The sequence below is a fragment of the Onychostoma macrolepis genome, chromosome 19 (genome assembly GCF_012432095.1).
Source record: "Onychostoma macrolepis isolate SWU-2019 chromosome 19, ASM1243209v1, whole genome shotgun sequence".
In the NCBI taxonomy this organism is placed as follows: Eukaryota; Metazoa; Chordata; class Actinopteri; order Cypriniformes; family Cyprinidae; genus Onychostoma; species Onychostoma macrolepis.
The window spans coordinates 33,729,910-33,751,703 of NC_081173.1; the positions used below are offsets into that span (position 1 = coordinate 33,729,910).

General features: G+C 36.5%; 1 long non-coding RNA gene across 1 annotated transcript; it reads left to right on the forward strand.

Moving 5' to 3' along the window:
* Positions 1-7,046: 7,046 nt before the first annotated feature.
* LOC131525816 (uncharacterized) lies at positions 7,047-8,384 on the forward strand. Its single transcript, XR_009267289.1, has 3 exons — positions 7,047-7,164; positions 7,257-7,301; positions 7,417-8,384. It is a non-coding gene; the product is annotated as an uncharacterized LOC131525816 (long non-coding RNA).
* The last annotated feature ends 13,410 nt before the right edge of the window (positions 8,385-21,794 follow it).

A 21,794-nucleotide genomic window follows, 5' to 3' on the forward strand; every position in this document is an offset into this window, starting at 1 on the left:
CACGCGGAACATGCACCATGTAAGTTTTTTATTTTATTTTTTTAAATATAATACAGAGCCATGTGTTTTGTTCTGTTATACCAGTAGTTTTGTTTGTTTGTGAAAAACTAAACCTATGAAGGCGAGTCCAAGTCTCTGTTGTACGTGACCATTACTGTGGATACGATAATGATTATGTTTTTATAGTGGGATTATTATTTTTATAATATAATAATAATATTATTATAATTATAATATCAAGTTTTTCTACCATGATTGGTTGGTCGCAGGAAAAATAATTTCTAAAAGCGTTTGCTTGTATTGGAACTTTGGGTTTGACTGAATCTGGATCATTTTGGTCCGGATAATCCATTAGTATTTCTATATATGTGTGTTAAGTAATGTAAAAAAAAAAACTGCATTAGGCCTATTCAAAAATTATTTTTAAAGTTTTTCATGAGCAAGATGATTGTTGACACCATGGCTTCACTCGAGCTGCGCGAAGCGACAAAATACAATAGAAACACTGATCAATATAAATGTTCTCTATTATATGTCAGTGAATATAACATCAGTAATGCTGTCTGCACTGGCTGCTATGCCCCGCCCATTCGCGAGAGCCCTAGCTGCTGTGAATCTCTCTGAATAGGACAACACCGGAAGCAGCTTTTTAAACTTTAAGGAAGAATCCATTAAAAAAAAGAAAAGAAGAAGAGGTTTTATGAATGTGTATTTACCCAGTTGTAAATCGATACTGAATATCTAATATTTAAATTTAGATTAAATATTCAACTCTCTGGTAAAGACATTTTTGTTGCATATAAATAGGATTTTGAAGCAAAATTTGGTGATTAATTTGAAGGTGAAATACCATGTACACAAACAAAATAGACTAATAAAACTAACATTAAAATTGAACTAAAGCATTACATTGATTGAGGCTTTAAAAGATGTAAGAAATAAAAAAGCAAAAAGCATCTATACATTTTTTTAATCCTTTTCTTTTGGAAATTTCTGAAAAGTTATCCCCTGTATAATCTTCAAATAAAATGAAAGTGAACGTTGAGAGTTTGCCGTAACGTTTTATAGTAAGCTGTATGTCACATAACGTTTTGTGTTTTCTCTTCAGGTTAAAGCTGCTGCTGCTGGGCTTTGTCAATTACAGCGGTCAGTATCATTTATGTTCATAAAAACATTTTATTTTATTTTCAGTGTCAGCTAGAGTTTTTCTAGTCCATTGTTTCTCTGTTGTGTCACTCAAGTGATTTGGTGGTTATTCGTGGACTGATGGTGGAAATTTCCAATTATATTACATAAATAACACACGCTGGCATCACTGGTTTATGCAGTTCATTCTTTAACTGCTTAATAAACATTGTCATCAGCATTTGAAACATTTGTAATGTGCCACTTCTAATATCACGGGCTACTTGTTGCCTTCATTTATATATTTTTAATCCAGCTGACTAAAATAACTCTACTAGAATATTTTATGATGACCTTGATTACAGACAATAAACAGAAACAAAATATTTATTTTTCAGTATTGATACTTTGTATTGAATGAATATTTACTGTCTGTATTTGCAGGAACCGTCCCTGTATCTGTGTCAGGAGAAAAGAGAGGAAGAATCACGCTGACATGTGAATCTGAGGCCAGAGAGATTTCTGATATTAGTTTAAGCAGTCGGTCAGAAATCATCCCCGTGTGTCCGACTGAAGACTGTAGTGGACGAGTATATAAACAAGGAAACTGTGACGTCGTCTTCAAGAATCTGAGCTTCAGTGATGCTGGGACATATTTTATGAGAGTCTATTACAGTAATGATCAGACAGAGCTGGAGCGACAAATCAGGACGTACCAACTTCATATTCAGGGTAAATTCAAAACTAATCAAAGCATCAGCACGTGTTTTCTGGATTTCCTTTAATTATGTGGTATTGTATGGCTGCTGCTTTCTCTCGTAGTGGAAGTGTTTTGTGTGGTCTCAGGGCAGACATTGCCATAGTTGCATAACGTAACATAACGGAAATTTAGTATGTGTGTTATTTGCTATTTCTCATTTCATGGGACTAGCTAGCGTAGTTTTCATGTCAGACACAATTAACTATGACATTTTACACGTAATTGTATTTTTACCTGGCAAACCAACTTGGTGGAAACATGATTTTTACTGAGGGGAACGCTAGAGCCCTGCATTTGCGCCCAGGCCTGATGGCCCTGAGTTTTTTACGCCTCTAGGGCCGGGCTTCAATCGGGCCAATTTTCACATCATAGTTCAGACGCGGGCCGGGCCTCGGGCCTGTTTTAGGCTTCTCCTTACTTTTATATTTTAGACATCCATCAATTAGTGATAAAAAATTGCAGCGCTGGTGGAAACAACACGAGACCGTGCCGCGACTGTGAAGAGCGGCTCGATGGTGTTCAGAGTCCCGCAGCAGCACGCGCGTATTATGGCGTATTTTAACCCCTTAACTGTCACCCACAGTTTTGAACAGAGACATTATAGTGCACTATCCAAACTTAATTTTTTATAATTCATGAATGAAAATATTTTGTAACATGATTTTAATGTACCATTTACATGGTAATGCAGTGTCTGATTTTAAAATGGGTTTCAAAGGATGAATTTTGAAATTTTAAGTTTTCTACTGATAAATAATTTCTTATGATTTCTAATTCGTGATAGAGAAAAAGGCAACTAAGAAGACTTTCTGTGACAAAGGTCAGAATTCATGTCATGATGTAGATTTTTTTCAGGTGCACTCTTGTCATAAACAGAGGTGTCAAATCCAGGGTCAGAAAGTAAAAGTCCTGCCATGTGTTTATTCCACCCATGAACTCAGCAGCTGATTTCACCAGAGGAGGAACCAAGTCATTCCTTTCAAGTCACAAGCAAGTTTCGAGTCAAATCCCAAGACCTCAATGAGTTGAGGTAATTAAGAGATAATTGAGAGACTAATTAAATGATGATTGTGCATTAGTGATGAACACCTGCTGTTATTGAGAATTACAGAGGATCAGATGTTGATGTTTTATTGGTTAAAATGATATCACCATCATGTAGATCAGTGTTTGCTTTAGTTGGGCTCTTGACCCTTGACTCCTGTGTTAGATCTCTCTGTAGCAATGCATGTGCTGTTGTAAAGCGGAGAGATCAGTGCTGTGCAGTGAGCAACTGTTAGTTGTTTTCATACGATGAGGTAATCATCAGGTGCTTACCTGTTTGCATCCAATATACTGTGTGTGTATATATATATATATATATATACACACATACAACATTTTCATTTTTTAATTTATGTTCTGCTTTTGAATAAACAACTCTGGGAAACCACAGTACGCAATGAATTTACTGCTGTAGTAGTTATAGAGAAAGAATTTTAAATCTAATGCATTTAAATATTTAAACTCCAGTCCTACTCAGACACACACAGACATCAAGAACCAGCGTATGAATCTCAACAATGGTGACAATCAACAAAATGCTTCATGCTGCAATGCATGCTGGGTAACACCACAGTATGAATAATTATTGTCACCACTGTTGAGGATCGTAAGATAAGTGTTCATGTCTAAAAGCTTGAGCTATATAATTCTTAATTTTTTCCAATATTTAATATTATGATGGCATTTGTTTAATAGTAAATTCCTGCAGTTCTGTAACAGCTGAACGTCAGTAAATAAACCAAAGAGAGACACCTTCATGATGTTCATTCAAGTGACAAAAGCCAAAAGTATAAGCTCATCTGCTTTCTCAAGCTTTTAATTCAGCAATGTGCAAATGTTTGTTGTGAAGCAATATTGCAATTGCTTAAAAGCAATCCATTCTCAGTTACTAAAAGGGTCAAGAGCCCAACTAAAGCAAACACTGATCTCCATGATGGTGACATCATTTTAACCAATAAAACATCAACATCTGATCCTCTGTAATTCTCAATAACAGCAGGTGTTCATCACTAATGCACAATCAACATTTAATTAGTCTCTCAATTATCTCTTAATTACCTCAACTCGTTGAGGTCTTGGGATTGACTCGAAACTTGCTTGTGACTTGAAAGGAATGACTTGGTTCCTCCTCTGGTGAAATCAGCTGCTGAGTTCATGGGTGGAATAAACACATGGCAGGACTTTTACTTTCTGACCCTGGATTTGACACCTCTGGTCATAAATTAATCTATTACTTTTCCTACATAATTTTTAACAGAAAAGTGGTAAAATACCTATTTAGGAGTCTTAGACCTTTCCAACAATATATAGTTTGTCATGATTAGATTAGGATTTAATTGTAAAATAGTGAAGTAAAGGTAGGCGTCCCACAGGGTGGACGGTGACAGTTAAGAGGTTAAGGTGTTTCCATTGAGGTGTCCCCCAATTCAAACACAACACCCCAAAACCCCAACACCCCCACCCAAACAAGCTTTGATCATGTTATATGACTTACAGGAATTTTTTTAATGAAAGTTCAGTTTAAAGGAAAACGCCACCGGTTTTCCATATTCTAATATGTTCTTCCAACTTAGTCGAGTTGATACGTACCTCTCCCGTCTCAGTGCGTGCACTTAATCGCTCTAGCGCATGGCGCAACTATGTTAGCATTTAGCTTAGCACCATTCATTCCTTAGGATCCAAACAGGGATGAATTTAGAAGCCACCAAACACTTCCATGTTTTCCCTATTTAAAGATGGTTACATGAGTAGTTACACGAGTAAGTGTGGTGACACAAAATAAAACGTGGCGATTTTCTAAGTGGATAAAAATGATAACTATAATGTATGGCGGAAGACCACGGCGCAGTAATATGATCACATACGGGCGTAAATGCAATCATAAAGTCAAAACTTCATTGGCATTATTGTCAGGCGCTTACAGTATTTGCAAAATATGGTAGCATATTAATAATACTAGCATAATTATACAGAATGTTAATTAGGTGAAGCTCTACACGAATTGAAAGGAAATAAGCATATAACAATAAATATAAAAATATAGCCCTAACCAGTTAATAGAATAATCTAATTATAATATTATTATTAGCCTACAGTTTTATAATAATAATATACAAATATTAAATAAAGAGACATGATCAGTTAACGGATTTACAAGACTGTGGGATGGAGAAAGATGTTTTATCCATCTCTGATAATCCCGGGTTGCTATGGTCACACAGGTTTGTTTACGCATTAAACTCGTGGCCACGAGAAGAATATGTTGTTCCCTCAACTTCACATCACGCTCCCACGAGTTAATCCCAGTCAACACGTGAGATCACGCGATGATCACAGTGACATCACACCATTCTCATACGGTGATCCTCACAGTGTGAGTAATATATGAGCTCATTGTGAACTCAAAATGTTGAGCAGGTTGAGACGAGGCAGCTCAAATATCAGTCGCTGGGGGACATTCTACTTCCTGTTTCTCAACACTATCACAGAGATATCACAGTGCTCTCACATGATGAGCTCATGAGTGCACGCCCAGCTAACAGATTTCTGTTATAAGAACCTTCTCCAAACATACAACTGACTTCCAGACACAGCCTTAGATGAAATCAACTGAAATAAACAAATCACCAGCTTCACTCATTATTAACCAGACTGACTTAATTTCTGTCAGACATCTTCAAAAGCGCTTATTGGGAATTAACAGAGATGTAGATGATGATGTTTTATTGTTTTGTTTGATGTTACCATCATAGTGATTAGTGTTTGCTTTAGTTGGGCTCTTGACCCTTGACTTTATAACATTATATTTTTTTGGGCTGCTATAACTGTGTTTGTAAAGCACATATGTTATGGCAAGGAAACCCAAAAACAGACTGCAACCAGGTGGTTTGTTATTGATGACAACAACACAGTCATCACCTAGATTCAATTTGCAGTCTTGGTCTTGGGAAGTTGTGGCCTAATGGTTAGAGAGTCGGACTCGTACTGTAATCCAAAGGTTGCGAGTTTGAGTCTTGGGCGGCAGGGATTGTACTACGAATGAGGTGCCCTTGAGCAAGGCACCAAACCCTAACTGCTTCCCAGGCACTGCAGCATAAATGGCTGCTCACTGCTCTGGGTGGGTGTACACCTTGGATGTGTTAATTGCAGAGCACAAATTCCGAGTATGGGTCACTTTCATAATCATTCATGAAGAGCTACAACAGCATAAGACACAAACATTATTAACTACTCTGATTCTTGATGTTTCTCTTTGTGTTTAAATGACAGTGTATGAATCTCAACAATGGTGACAATCAAAAGCTTCATGCTGCAATGCATGCTGGGTACCTAGTCTCTGTGCAGTGAGTGCACTTTGACCTCACATTACTATGAGCTCACAGTAAGGGCGCTGTGAGGTTACACTTTTAGCTCACTGTTACTTCACATTGTGACCTCATCACAAGTATCCTGTGAGCTCATGGTGAGATCACTGTGAGATCAAATTGTTGACTGGGATATGTTGTGGCCAGGACAAAACTTGCCTAAGTGAGCCGAACATGTCCTCCCGGTCGCAGTAAATGCTTCGTTCGACTTTTCGGAGATCATCTACTCTTCCCTGTGGATGACCTCTGACCTACTTTCTGTACGATCTGAATTTCTGCGCTTTGAATTTTAAATATTGAATTTGATTTTCCAAATTTCTTCTACATCTTGAAAACATGAAGCTGTATTTTTTAAAACTGGATATTTGCAGTCAAAGAATTCAGAACAAAAAATCTGCTGTTATAAAATATTATGCCATAAAAAATATTCAGTTTTGTTAAATTTCAAATGTTCAACATTCAAGATAAAAAATAAAAGATAAAAATCAAATTCAGAACCATGTTAAATGCCACATAATATTAAGTTTTGTTGAATGACACTTGTCAATAAATATGTGCTTCTGTCCTTGATCGGTTGACACTATTATAATAATGATTAATGTCTGTGTTTCTCCTCAGATGAGGTTTCTGTGAAAACAGGTGAGGAGCTGAAGTTGGATGTTCTGCTGTCAATCGCTGATAAAGTGCAGCATCAGAGCAGAAGAAGCACAGAGTGGATGAAGGTCTGGAGCAGAACTGATGGAGTTCAGAGCGAACGGATCACCATCAGAGATAGAAACCTGATCATTAATGAGTTTACAGCCAGAGACGCAGGATCATACAGAGTTCTGGGCTCTGAAGAAGAACCTTTGATCACAGTGACAGTCACAGGTGAGAGAAACTCAGTGGATGTTTAGAAATATTATATTTAAACAGCAAATTAATACTAAACTGTGAGACTAACCTTTCAATATTCTGGACAGAATCAAAGGAAATACAAGACGACACTGATGGCACTAAACATCGTAGTGAGTAAAACAGGAGGCATTGAGAGCTTTTCAAAAATCTTAAACAGTGAATTGAAAAATTGAAAAAAAATAAATAAATAAATAAAATCGCTCTACTTTTCCCTTCCACCTGTAGGCTACTGGATTGGACTGACTCCAATCACTGTTTTGGTGGTTCTGCTGGTTCTGATTCGGATAGCTGTTACGTCACACAAGCGTCTGCACATACCTTACCTGCCGGGTGTCACTCAATGAGCAAAAGAGGGACTGAGTACAGGAGACCAGAAGCATTGAGGGCCCGTACTGATGAGGGCTCGGTGGACCCTGATTAATCTACAGGTGTACAGGACACTTAGTGACATCACTGGTTACAGCTGGAATTCACCACATGACCTTAACATATTGTTAACACTGTAAACATCACACACTTAATAACTTTATTAACGTTATAAACAATATCAAGAACTGACTCTAAATATCAAACACGTGATACCCTCAGACTGGATGAAATCAGAGTCTGAAACTAAAAAAAATATCAGTCTGTGCTCATCATACAGTACAGGATTTATTTGTGAAATCTGTCAGCTCTAAACGACTAACCAAAGTATAGCACCATAGCAATGACTGAAGGCAAATAACTTCAACTCAGGAAAAAAATCTGTACAAAAGCCACACTACTGTACATTTGCCTTCAGAGCCAACAGAAGTTGTGAAGCTGCATGACAGATTCAGACTCAATCAGAGCTAAAATCTGCTGTTTGAACTGTTGAGATCAGACTGAAATCATCAGGGATCTTGTTTAAAATGAGCTGTTTTAACATGATATGCAGTTGTAAGTGATACTCAACAGTCAGATGCAGCACAATGTTTTATGGACTTTCCCCTCTTATTATTAGCTCTTATTACCTGTCTGTATCTGGACTGTGTCGGACTCACAAATCTACACACACTGTTTTATCAGTCATATGATCTGTGCAAGCTAACAGGCCACACATCTCCTCAAGTACTCCTCGCTGCAGACTGTAGCGTGGTGACGTCAGGCACCTACGTTACCTATGTATTTACAGTAAATACGCAGGTTAAATAATGGTTCATTCACTTCCAGAACATTTACTTACTTTTGTTTTCTTAAAATGTGCGTTTGTGTTGGCTTTTAATTGTAAGGATGCTTTGGTCATAATCATAGAGAGTGTCATTGCAAATGTGTGCAATGATATGTGTTAGTATTCGAAGTGACAGGGATTCTGCTGCTGGTCTTTAAAAGTCTTATTTTGCCTAAAATTAGCCTTTAAAGATGTATTAAAATAGAGCAGAAATACATATATTAATAAAGTAATGAACTGCATGCATTGCAAAAAAATGAATAAATAAATACATACATACAGTGAGGAAAATAAGTATTTGAACACCCTGCTATTTTGCAAGTTCTCCCACTTAGAAATCATGGAGGGTCTGAAATTGTCATCGTAGGTGCATGTCCACTGTGAGAGACATAATCTAAAAAAATCCAGAAATCACAATGTATGATTTTTAACTATTTATTTGTATGATACAGCTGCAAATAAGTATTTGAACACCTGTCTATCAGCTAGAATTCTGACCCTCAAAGACCTGTTAGTCTGCCTTTAAAATGTCCACCTCCACTCCATTTATTATCCTAAATTAGATGCACCTGTTTGAGGTCGTTAGCTGCATAAAGACACCTGTCCACCCCATACAATCAGTAAGAATCCAACTACTAACATGGCCAAGACCAAAGAGCTGTCCAAAGACACTAGAGACAAAATTGTACACCTCCACAAGGCTGGAAAGGGCTACGGGGAAATTGCCAAGCAGCTTGGTGAAAAAAGGTCCACTGTTGGAGCAATCATTAGAAAATGGAAGAAGCTAAACATGACTGTCAGTCTCCCTCGGACTGGGGCTCCATGCAAGATCTCACCTCGTGGGGTCTCAATGATCCTAAGAAAGGTGAGAAATCAGCCCAGAACTACACGGGAGGAGCTGGTCAATGACCTGAAAAGAGCTGGGACCACCGTTTCCAAGGTTACTGTTGGTAATACACTAAGACGTCATGGTTTGAAATCATGCATGGCACGGAAGGTTCCCCTGCTTAAACCAGCACATGTCCAGGCCCGACTTAAGTTTGCCAATGACCATTTGGATGATCCAGAGGAGTCATGGGAGAAAGTCATGTGGTCAGATGAGACCAAAATAGAACTTTTGGTCATAATTCCACTAAACGTGTTTGGAGGAAGAAGAATGATGAGTACCATCCCAAGAACACCATCCCTACTGTGAAGCATGGGGTGGTAGCATCATGCTTTGGGGTGTTTTTCTGCACATGGGACAGGGCGACTGCACTGTATTAAGGAGAGGATGACCGGGGCCATGTATTGCAAGATTTTGGGAACAACCTCCTTCCCTCAGTTAGAGCATTGAAGATGGGTCGAGGCTGGGTCTTCCAACATGACAATGACCCGAAGCACACAGCCAGGATAACCAAGGAGTGGCTCTGTAAGAAGCATATCAAGGTTCTGGCGTGGCCGAGCCAGTCTCCAGACCTAAACCCAATAGAGAATCTTTGGAGGAGCTCAAACTCCGTGTTTCTCAGCGACAGGCCAGAAACCTGACTGATCTAGAGAAGATCTGTGTGGAGGAGGCCAAAATCCCTCCTGTAGTGTGTGCAAACCTGGTGAAAAACTACAGGAAACGTTTGACCTCTGTAATTGCAAACAAAGGCTACTGTACCAAATATTAACATCGATTTTCTCAGGTGTTCAAATACTTATTTGCAGCTGTATCATACAAATAAATAGTTAAAAATCATACATTGTGATTTCTGGATTTTTTTAGATTATGTCTCTCACAGTGGACATGCACCTACGATGACAATTTCAGACCCCTCCATGATTTCTAAGTGGGAGAACTTGCAAAATAGCAGGGTGTTCAAATACTTATTTTCCTCACTGTACATACATATATATAATGTATATGTGTGTGTGTGTGTGTATGTATGTATGTTTCTCATATTTGTCATCTTTTGCATTAACATTATCAAAAATTAATAGATACTGTAACAAATGTACTATTCATTGTTAGTTCATGTTAATTAATACATTAACTAGTGTTAACCAATGACACCTTATTGTAAAGTGTTACCTCTTAAATTTACCTTCATGTTCATATGACTTTTTAGGGACATTATCAGTGAGACGAAATTCAGAGAAGAGGCCCACTTCATGTCTAGACAGATCGTTCTTTAACTCCTTAACATGTAGTGAATACTGTAAAAAGTATTTGAGTGTCTGTCTCTCTTCTCAGCTCCCAGCCGTTCTGATCCACACTGTAAAAATTGCTGTAAAATTTACAGTAAGTTACTGGCAATTTTGGTTGCCAGTAAGACTGTAAATTTACAAGAGTACATCAATAATTACAATTGTACTGTAAAAATACAGCAAACATGCATGCTGTAAAATTGTTGTGATGGTGTAAACATTTGGTAAACTTGTTTCATTTGATTCTACTAAGAAGGAACATTTCTTAATATAAAACTGCAAACATTAAATTTATAATAGTAAAGTTACTAAAAACATGACTTTAACTCAAATCGTTGCAGTTTATCATCAGCTATAGCACACATGCATGTGGTAAAGTACTCAACAAAGAGATCATCACTGTATCAGCAACTCCACAGTTACTGTCTTTAAATAAAGCAGCAGAACATCAGTGTTTGTGGCTCATCATTGACTGAAGCACAGGCTCTACTCTCCACCACAATGGTGACCCACAAAACTACATAACAGATCTCTCTTGTGCAAAATAATACAGTTCAGTTAGATATTTACTCTCCTTATAGATAACACCTGCTGTTAACAAGCAGAATCACTGAATGAAAGAGAAACAAGAACTACAACTGACTTCAGTCACAGCCTTAGATGAACTCAACTGAAATACAAGACATCATTAAATCTCTCAAGACCTGATTAAACAACTCCACAAACAGCATTACCAGCTTCACACCATTGTGGCGGTCAGGGTTTGCTTTAGTTGGGCTCTTGACCATCAAAATTTAATCTTAGCTTTTTTCTGGCTGCTGTAACAGTGTTTGTTAAGCACACTTGTTATAGCATGAAAAGCCAGAAAAATGTGTGGTTATGTGCTTTTGATTGACTATTGATAATGATGTAATCATTCTCTAGTGGCTTGATTCACTGATCTCATTCAGAGACTGATCTTTAAAGACATGGTGTGGATTTTTTTTGTTTGTGAATTTGGTATTGTTTACAGCTGCTATACGACCCTGAATGAGATGACAAACTGCTACTGAAAAATTTTATAAATGTCTTATGCACAAAACTTTTAGTACTACGGCAGCAATTAGACACACACAGACATCAAGAATCAGTGTATGAATCTCAACAACGGTGACAATCAAAAGCATAATGCTGCAATTCATGCTGGATACCAGCACAGTACAAAACTCACCCATGAATCCCAGCATGCATTGCGGCATGAATAAATTATGCTGTTGAATTGTCCACTTATCGTCTTTAATTCTTACTATGTGCTTTTATTTTTTTATTTTTTTGTATTGAATTTTAGTAGCATGTTTTGTGATGTTCAGAGTTGATCTGTTTATTTATTTTGTTGATTGTCACCATTGTTGAGATTCATACACTGATTCTTGATGTCTGTGTGTGTCTAATTGCTGCCGTAATACTAAAAGTTTTGTGCATAAGACATTTTTTTTTTATTTTTCAGTAGCAGTTTGTCGTCTCATTCAGGGTCATATAGCAGCTGTTAACAACACACAAAAAAGATATCCACACCATGTCTTTAAAGATCAGTCTCTGAGTGAGATCAGTGAATCAGGCCACTAGATAATGATTATATAATCAATCAAAAGCACGTAATCACAAATCTTTCTGGGTTTTCTTGCTATAACAAATGTGTTCCACAAACACAATTACAGCAGCCAGAAAAAAGCTAAGATTAAAGTTTGATGGTCAAGAGCCCAACTAAAGCAAACCCTGACCGCCACAATGGTGAGGTCAAACTAAACGTTTTCAATAAAACAAATAAACTTCTGTTAATTCTCAAATAATTTGTATAGACATATGACAGAAATAAAGTCAAATTGTAATGTGTGAAGCTGGTAATGCTGTTTGTGGAGTTGTTTAATCAGATCTTGAGAGATTTAATGATCTCTTGTATTTCAGCTGAGTTCATCTAAGGCTGTGGCTGAAGTCAGTTGTAGTTCTTGTTTCTCTTTCATTCAGTGATTCTGCTTGTTAACAGCAGGTGTTATCTATAAGGAGAGTAAATATCTAACTGAACTGTATTATTTTGCACAAGAGAGATCTGTTATGTAGTTTTGTGGGTCACCATTGTGGTGGAGAGTAGAGCCTGTGCTTCAGTCAATGATGAGCCACAAACACTGATGTTCTGCTGCTTTATTTAAAGACAGTAACTGTAGAGTTGCTGATACAGTGATGATCTCTTTGTTAAGTTCTTTACCACATGCATGTGTGTTATAGCTGATGATAAACTGCAACGATTTGAGTTAAAGTCATGTTTTTAGTAACTTTACTTTTATAAATTAAGTGTTTGCAGTTTTATATTAAGAAATGTTCCTTCTTAGTAGAATCAAATGAAATAAGTTTACCAAATGTTTACACACCATCACAACAATTTTACAGCATGCAAGAGTTTGCTGTATTTTTACAGTACAATTGTAATTATTGATTTACAGTACTCTTATAAATTTACAGTCTTACTGGCAACCAAAATTGCCAGTAACTTACTGTAAATTTTACAGCAATTTTTTACAGTGCAGGACATTGGAGTTTATCAAAGAAACTAACTGTGTTTTTTGTGATTTGGGGTTTTTTTGTGGTTCTAACAGTTCTGATAGTGTTTTGGGTTTCTACAATTGAACTGATATCTGCAGGTTTTTTGTAAATTGCCTTCAGCACCAACTGATCTTCAGAGGATTCTATCAACATATTTCTGCAATATATATATTTTTTTAATTTTCAGTAAATATGAGCATTTGGGCTGCACGCCCAACAGGACTTGGTTTATTAACTGTGACCTTTAAAAATCTGGAGTGTGTTTCACGTACAATGACGTAACTCGTTGTTACAATGTAACTACCATAGTATGTTGGATTGGAGAAATGAACTAGTAGCAACTGTTTCCTAAATTTATAGTAACATGGTTGGCTTTTTGGATGACAGCATGAGTCAATGATGCTCCTCACATGGCGGTTTGACTACTGAACAGAGGCACCCTCATTAAAGGAGATGGAGGAAATCAGGAAAGTCATACAAGAAGACTGCAGCAATCTTTTTACTGAGTTTGAAGAAAAGCCTCAAGAGGCTGCCTCCTTTGCTAAGGTCCACTTTTAGATGGGTAGATGGTGGCAGTGAAAGTAGAACAACCCAAAGAACCTCCTGACATTTGTCCACTGGCTGTTTCCAGATTTTGTCATTATTTGACTGGTGTAAGAGGCCAAGAAGAACATGCCTCTGGATTTGGACTTCCTCAGTGAGAGATAAAGCGCTGAGAAAACAGCAGACATGCTCAAGTGGTTCAACTTTTTGAAGATCCCAAGGATTCACTGGGATCTTTCCTCCAAACTCATTCTAACCACGAACTTTGTGGAGAATGATCAAGTCATCAACTAAGAGTGCATGATGAAACACAGCATCAATGTCAGCGAGATCTCCAAGAACCTGGGCAAGATATACATACAGTGAGATGATATTCAGTTTTCTGCACTGCGATCCTCACCCTGGTACACTGAAAAAAGTGATCCACTATATTTACTCAATAAAATTGAGTAATACACTATATTTACTCAATCAAATTGAGGTAACAATTTGCACTTAATTTTTGAGTAGATTCTATCCTATATGTTGAGTAAAGAGTACCTAAATTTTACAGCTATGACAAACTAAAAGAAATTAGGTAATGTCTACCTAATATTTTTCATTAAATTACATAACTAATTACTTATAAAAATTGAGTAACATTAACTCTATTGTTAGTAGGCAACAGTTCATCGCTGTAAAACCCAACAAGTTAGGGTAACAAACCGTTTGAGTAAACCGATTACCTTAAAACATTTAAGTTTTTAAAACTAACAATTATGAGTGCTCTGAACTTATTTCAGTCAGACATCTACAGAAGATCTTATTGAGAATTAACTAAGGTTTAGATGTTGATTTATTGTTTCAATTGAAGCAACCATGTTAGAGATCAGTGTCTGCTTTAGTTGGGCTCTTGACCCTTGACTTACGTGTTAGATGGGGTTTTTTTTTTCCTCTGGTTGTTGTAACTATGTGTTCCTCAAACATGTTTGTTACAGCTCAAAAGCCCAGAACAAATGATCGGTAGTTGGTTGTCATATATTTATAATGACAATCATCTGTAAGTGAACTGATCTCATTGAGAGTGAGCACAGACTCGTTGTGTGTCTAATCTCTGGTTAAATGAATGTTGCATTGATTATAGTAAAAGTGTTTCTGTGACAGCCAGTTAACACAGGAATTTCTAAACAAAAATAAAATAAAAATCATGCTGCAATGCATGCTGGGAGCCATGGATGAGTTTTGTACTATGCTAGTACCCAGCATGCATTGCAGCATGATTTTTATTTTCTTTTAATGGTCACCATTGTTGAGGTTCACAAGCTGATTCTTGATGTCTGTGTGAGTCCAGATACTGCCATAGATTGAAACTTTTTGTGGACAAACTGTTTAGAAATTCCTGTGTTAACTGACTGTCACAGAAACACTTTTACTATAATCAATGCAACATTCATTTAACCAGAGATTACACAACGAGTCTGTGCTCACTCTCAATGAGATCAGTTCACTTACAGATGATTGTCATTATAAATATATGACAACCAACTACCGATCATTTCCTCTGGGCTTTGGCTGTAACAAACATGTTCGAGGAACACATGGTTAAAACAACCAGAGAAAAAACATCTAACACAGAAGTCAAGGGTCAAGAGCCCAACTAAAGCAGACACTGATCTCTAACATGGTTACTTCAATTGAAACAATAAATCAACATCTAAACCTTAGTTAATTCTCAATAAGATCTTCTGTAGATGTCTGACTGAAATAAGTTCAGAGCACTCATAATTGTTAGTTTTAAAAACTTAAATGTTTTAAGGCAATCGGTTTACTCAAACGATTTGTTACCCTAACTTGTTGGGTTTTACAGCGATGAACTGTTGCCTACTAACAATAGAGTTAATGTTACTCAATTTTTATAAGTAATTAGTTATGTAATTTAATGAAAAATATTAGGTAGACATTACCTAATTTCTTTTAGTTTGTCATAGCTGTAAAATTTAGGTACTCTTTACTCAATATATAGGATAGAATCTACTCAAACAAAGTAAGTGCAAATTGTTACCTCAATTTTATTGAGTAAATATAGTGGATTACTCAATTTAATTGAGTAAATATAGTGGATCACATTTTTCAGTGTAGGCAACGTCTATATGTGTTCAGAATGGGGAAACACATATGGGGCCCTCTTTGCCAAACCATATGAGTAAAACATGGGCAAACACAATCATTCCCATATAGGCTGCCTACACTGGCCCAAGGTAGTACCCACAAAGGCAAACTCTATATGGGTTCTGAATGGGGAAACACGTACGGAGCCCTCTTTGCCAAACTATATGGGTCAGACATGGGCAAACACAATCAGTCCCATATAGGTTGGCTACATGGGCTAAAGGTAGTACCCACATGGGTAATCTCTGTATGGGTTGTGAATGGGGAAATACATATGGGGTAGTGATGGGTCATTCATGAATGATCTGTTCATTATGTCTGTCATGTGACAAATGAATGAAAGACTTTGAAGGTAAAGTAATTATTTATCTTCCCCATAAAGTATATTTGCCTGCATTATAATGATTTCCTAATTTGGAATATGATCTAGATTGTGTAGGTGGATGTGTTCGGGAATTTGGCTGGTAAAACTATAATATGTAACGCCACTTAAATGATTGAAACGACTTAAATAAAGATTTGTTAATTTTGATGAACGAGATCAAAGGAAAGAGTCAGTAAGATCCGAACTATCGAAGATCACTAATATGGGGCCCTCTTGGGTAAGACATAAGCATTCTGGATAAGACATGAGCAAACATAATCATAATCAACAAATCATATATAGGCTGACTACATGGGCCCTATAGGCTGTACACAAATAGGTACAGATTGGGCAGTGTGTTTGGGATCTATGTGAGTACAGTATTGACTTTATTCTCCAGATAAACAAGCGCGTCACCATCTTCAGAATATTGTCTTTGAACTTGTGCGGTAGCTCTGTATATTTCTATGGCATCGCTGTGTAAGTTATTTAGCTGGTAAAGTGGTTTTATGTATTGTAGAGTTAACGAAAGTTATCGTAAACATTGTAATGTTTAAAGCAAATGTCTTGACAAATGTCAGTTGACCAGGAAGATTTTAAAACAAGCGGTTCATTTATAAATCTGTCTGATCACAGAAGATGGCAAACACAGCACTAAAAAGGGGCGGGGCTACATAAGGTGAAAAGGCAACTCCAGACCTGGAGGGCCGTTGTATAGCATACTTTAATTTCAACAAACACACCTGTCTATAATTCACAAATAATTTTGAACACTGTGATTAGCTTGTTTGGTGTGTTTGGTTAGAGATAGAACTAAACTCAACAGTACATTTAGGATTGTTGGAAGAGTTCATGATCGAGTCAGGAGTTGAAGAGCCCTGGAATATACAAACCAAATTAAACCCATAAACCCAGTGTGCCATCAGCAATGGCCTGCAAAGCACATGCTTATCTCCATATAGTTATTTCAAAATCTAAATGGTTCAAAATATCCAGAAAACGGTCATTGTGCTATATGAAGAATGGGTTAAAGAAGGCTAATTATCTATCAAAATAATGGGATTATAATGGCTTTGAGATGCAGAACTCAAACCCCTAGCAACAGCTGCCTGATTCCACAGAAGAACTCCAGAGTTTTATGGTCAGTTGGTTAGTAACAGATAATGAAATATCCCAAGCGAAGAAAGATAGAATGGAAATTCATGTTTCTGATGGGAAAATCCAATGTAAATCCAGAAATTGTATTTGCAGCATGATACAGGAGTTCAGAATAAAGTGCTGTTTCATTCAGTTAGCATATTGTGTTTTGTGTTGAGTTTTCTTTTTGGACCAACAGTACAGACTTTTCTTTTCAGTCTAGTCGGCACATGACCGACCTTCAAAGTTGAAATAGGATTGCAATAGTCAGTTGCTGTTTTAACGTTGACACAATGTTGATATAAAGTTTATTGCCAAATCATTGAAAAATGATTTTAACAAAAACAAATCATTACACACACACACAAAAAAAAAAAGACAATTAAAATATCTGTTGAATCAATGTCATGTCATTAACAAGAAATATCTGCCTTGAATTATTATGATCATTAATATGTTATTTATTATCATTTTATGATATTTTTATCAAAACACCTCTTCAAAAATCCAAATGTAAATGTACAAATATAATTATTATCATTAGTAACAATAATTATAATGGATGCAGTTTTAATCTCAAAAGAGCAGTGAGATTTTGTGTGGATTTACAATTGTGTGTGTGTGTGCCTACAGTTTACCATGCATTATTGAACTTTTATTCATACACTGTCATCAGAACACTATTTGACCAACTTATCAAATAATACAGCCTAAAAAAATAAAACAATGCACATGTTTCTTTAATAATAATAAAAAAAATAAAAATAAACAAAAACCTCTTTACTTTCGTTACCACTCTGAAACAATTGCAATTGGTTGTTTCACCTGGTTGCTCTCATCATGATTGGTTAATCTGACTGTCATCCATGAAACTGGCCAATGACAAAAGTGCACGCCTTCTTACTAGTACATTTGAAAATACGTCAGTTTGGTGATGTGTTTGACTGCGAGATTACTCGGTCAGTTCCGGTTATGTGCCTGTTAAAGTCTTATTTTAAAGGGGTGGTTTACTGCTTGTTTATGGGGTGCAATATAACATGTCTTCGTGTTTCGTTTGTTAAAAAACGCCTTATTTTTCATATATTTCACGTTTATTGTAAGCCGCTTTCTCCTCTGTCATTTGAACGACCGGTTGACTTCCTGGTTCTGTGAAACCACGCCCTCAGAAACAGGCGATGGGCTCAGATTGGTTAGTTGGGCCGGTGTGTTGTGATTGGCTAAACTGCGTACTGCACATTGTTCGGAAACGTCACGCCCATCACCTTCACGGGCGACAGCTGCATGTGCTCCGGTCAAATGTAAATAATGGTGTCAATATTGCCGTATCAGTTTGAGCCAGAATCAGACCCAGAAAGCGGTAATGAAGAAAGTCAAGCAGAACTTCTGCAAGCACGGCTCTTACAAACGTTTCTGAATGAAGTTTGCTGTTGTGATTACATATCGTTTTTTGAAGTTTGTACACGTTTGTCTTATACACACAAAATAGCATCGAACTAACTGGTTACTATAACCAAACAGCGTTGGCTTGTGTTTACGGTCTTGATCAAATTGAAAAATTACATCATAAAGTATACATGGAAAATACATTTACAAAATTAGTACATAATTACAAATTCGGGTCCAAAATGTTTGTACGCGTTTGTCAAAGACACACGAAATAGCATTTAACTAACTGGCTAAAGCCAGCATTGGCATTTGTTTACGTCCTTGATAAAACTAAAACATTACGTCTGAAACTATACATGCATACATTTAAATTTATGAAATCTTACTTACAGGTTGTGGCCCAACAACTGCTGCCTCTGTTTTTAAAGTTGTAACTGCTCCATGTTTTAGTAATAGATTCTGTGTGAATCCGGCATTGAACTCGTGTAGATTCTGGAAGCTGTCTTCCGTAAAATGCGCAGCACAGAGAGCTAAATTACGATTGTAATTGTCAGGAACATAATCAAACATAAATTTTAACCATTGTTGACGAACTACAGTCCGTAGGAAGCCCGAACACAGAAGACCTGACAGCTGGGTGAAAATAACACCGTTTCGACGGCATGACTACAACTCTCCACTATAACTCTTCCTCTTCAACAAAGCTGCAGAACATGGCCTTGCCCCCTCTTTGGCATGTTCCGGAGGGAGGGGTTTGATGGGTTTGTTACGTATGCAACCCAGGAAGTATCTCGTTGTAGTCCCGTTTGAGTCGTTTTTGTAGGCATTAAACTTCCTGATTTTTAAAAGACGATATCTCCGCTTACGTTGAACTTTCAGAGCAGCAACTTTGCAGATACTGTTCATGCACCAACAGCAACATTACACACTATTTAAAATGAAAAAAGTGAAATCGCAGTAAACCACCCCTTTAAATTAATTTGAGTTGTGGCATGTCAATGGAGAACAGAAGCTGGAGTGTGAACTCAGAGGGGCAGACTGGATGTGGTCCTGCAAACATGGCGATATCAGGTAACAAAACATTTTCCAGTCAAACCATAGTAACGTTATGTTTTGTGTCCATAATTTATGTGAGTGAGAAGAAATCAAAGTGAGAGTCTATAATTGGGATTAGTGTATTAGCGCTGGCTATTAAGTTATGTATGTCAATGCAGCGTCTGAGTTTGCTGTGTGTTTGTATTAATGACAGCTAAGTTAGTTTAAAACTCAAACTCGTGAGAAGTAAAGGAGCATCGGAATAAGTAAAGTGAATGAGAAAACAATTTACACTCAGAAACACTGGAATCTATAGGATATTTGGTTATATTTGTTGTGTTGATGACCGTTTCTGAGTAATTTGTTTTTCTTTTCACGTCTTCAAATATTGATAACTGCTAATGATAAGATATTGGTTTACATTTTAAATCAATCACACATTTTTCAGGGGAAACAGACACCCAACACAGAGACTACAGTAAGATGTTATTCAGTTTTAACCGTTTCTAGACCTCACATTGGGATTAATATCTGTAGTATTAAGTATGATTCTAATCATTATAAGTACATTTGTAAGACATTTCCCCACTGGTGATAGAAAATGTGAGTAACTTTTTTCCTCCTGTTGTCTTTCTTCCACAAAAATATAAATATATCAATGATTTTTTATTCTTGTGCATTCAGCCAATGTATTACACAGCTAATGGCTCTATCAAAACAAATAATAATGAATAAACTTTTTGGGGGGAAAACGCAACTTTGCTACCTCAACATGCTTCCTCAGATTTGATGGTGAACTTTTGAACCCAGACATTTACCTGATGAAAGCCATAACTGAAGTAGAACTGTGTGTGTGCTTGATGTGTGAAAACAATGATCATTGGTTCTCATGTTAGCATGTTTGAGCTTCTGTTTCCCTTATTTAATGTGTATAAGATAACATAAAAATGTAATGTACTTTTTAAGTTGAAATAAAATTGTAAGGAGTAAAAAGTACAGTTTTTTTTCTTCAGAAATGTAATCAAGTAAAAGTACAAGTAGTCAGTTTAAATTGTACTTGAATAAAGTAAAAATCTCACAAAATAATACTTAAGTACAGTAATCAAGTAAAATTACTCAAGTATTTTACACCTCTGTTTTTTTTTTCATACTGTGGAGGTCAATGGTGCCTCACAAAAAAAAAAAAAAACTTTATTATGCATTATTTTGTCGATCTATTCCGTCCATGTCAGAGAATCTGAACATGAGAAACTACCTAACAGAAAAATATCTAAAATGCATATGCATACATTATAAGCTGCTTTTGTGATTACAAATTTAAATCAGAATTGTCTGAATAAATAAACAGTAATTCTCTATTAATTTGCCCTTCCAGTGATATTCCAATACATTGATCATTCCAATTGAAGTTTTTTCTTATCCTTTGTATAAGTTATTTCATATGGTATTTTAACCATATGTTATGTTTATGGTAAGTAGCATAATATTTCACATTTAATAAACGCATCCTAAAAAAGTTGAATGGCATAAACACTTTGGTTTTTACTCTGTTGTTTTCCTTACTGTAGGGGAGGGCAGCATCCTCATACATCATCTTCCTGAAAAATTTTAAAATGTCCTTTCTTTTTCTTTTTTTTTTTTCTTTAAATCATTTTAGTATAACGAAGATTCAGCTAAGCACAAAAGTGCTAATTTAATGTTATCTTATATAGCTGTATATCTAAAAAAATAAATATTTGTTTTGCAGAGGCTCTTAAGAAGACTGCACTGATGTCAAGAACCGGCAAGAAGCTGAGGGGGAACTCTCAAAATTGGTACAAGAGACAGAGGAGGACTGAGGGTGTCTAGAATGCACAAATGTCTGTCTGCAGTGTAAGCAGTACTGAAAAATGTATAGTTGCTGCTGCTTCTAACTGTCCCCAGTTTTTTTTTTCTTGTGCAAATGTTCAAAGCTTTCAGTAAACACTGGTTCAAATACAGGTTCAAAATGTGTGTTAACTTTAACAGTTACATTATTTTTAACAATTAGGTATCAGAATATAGCATAAT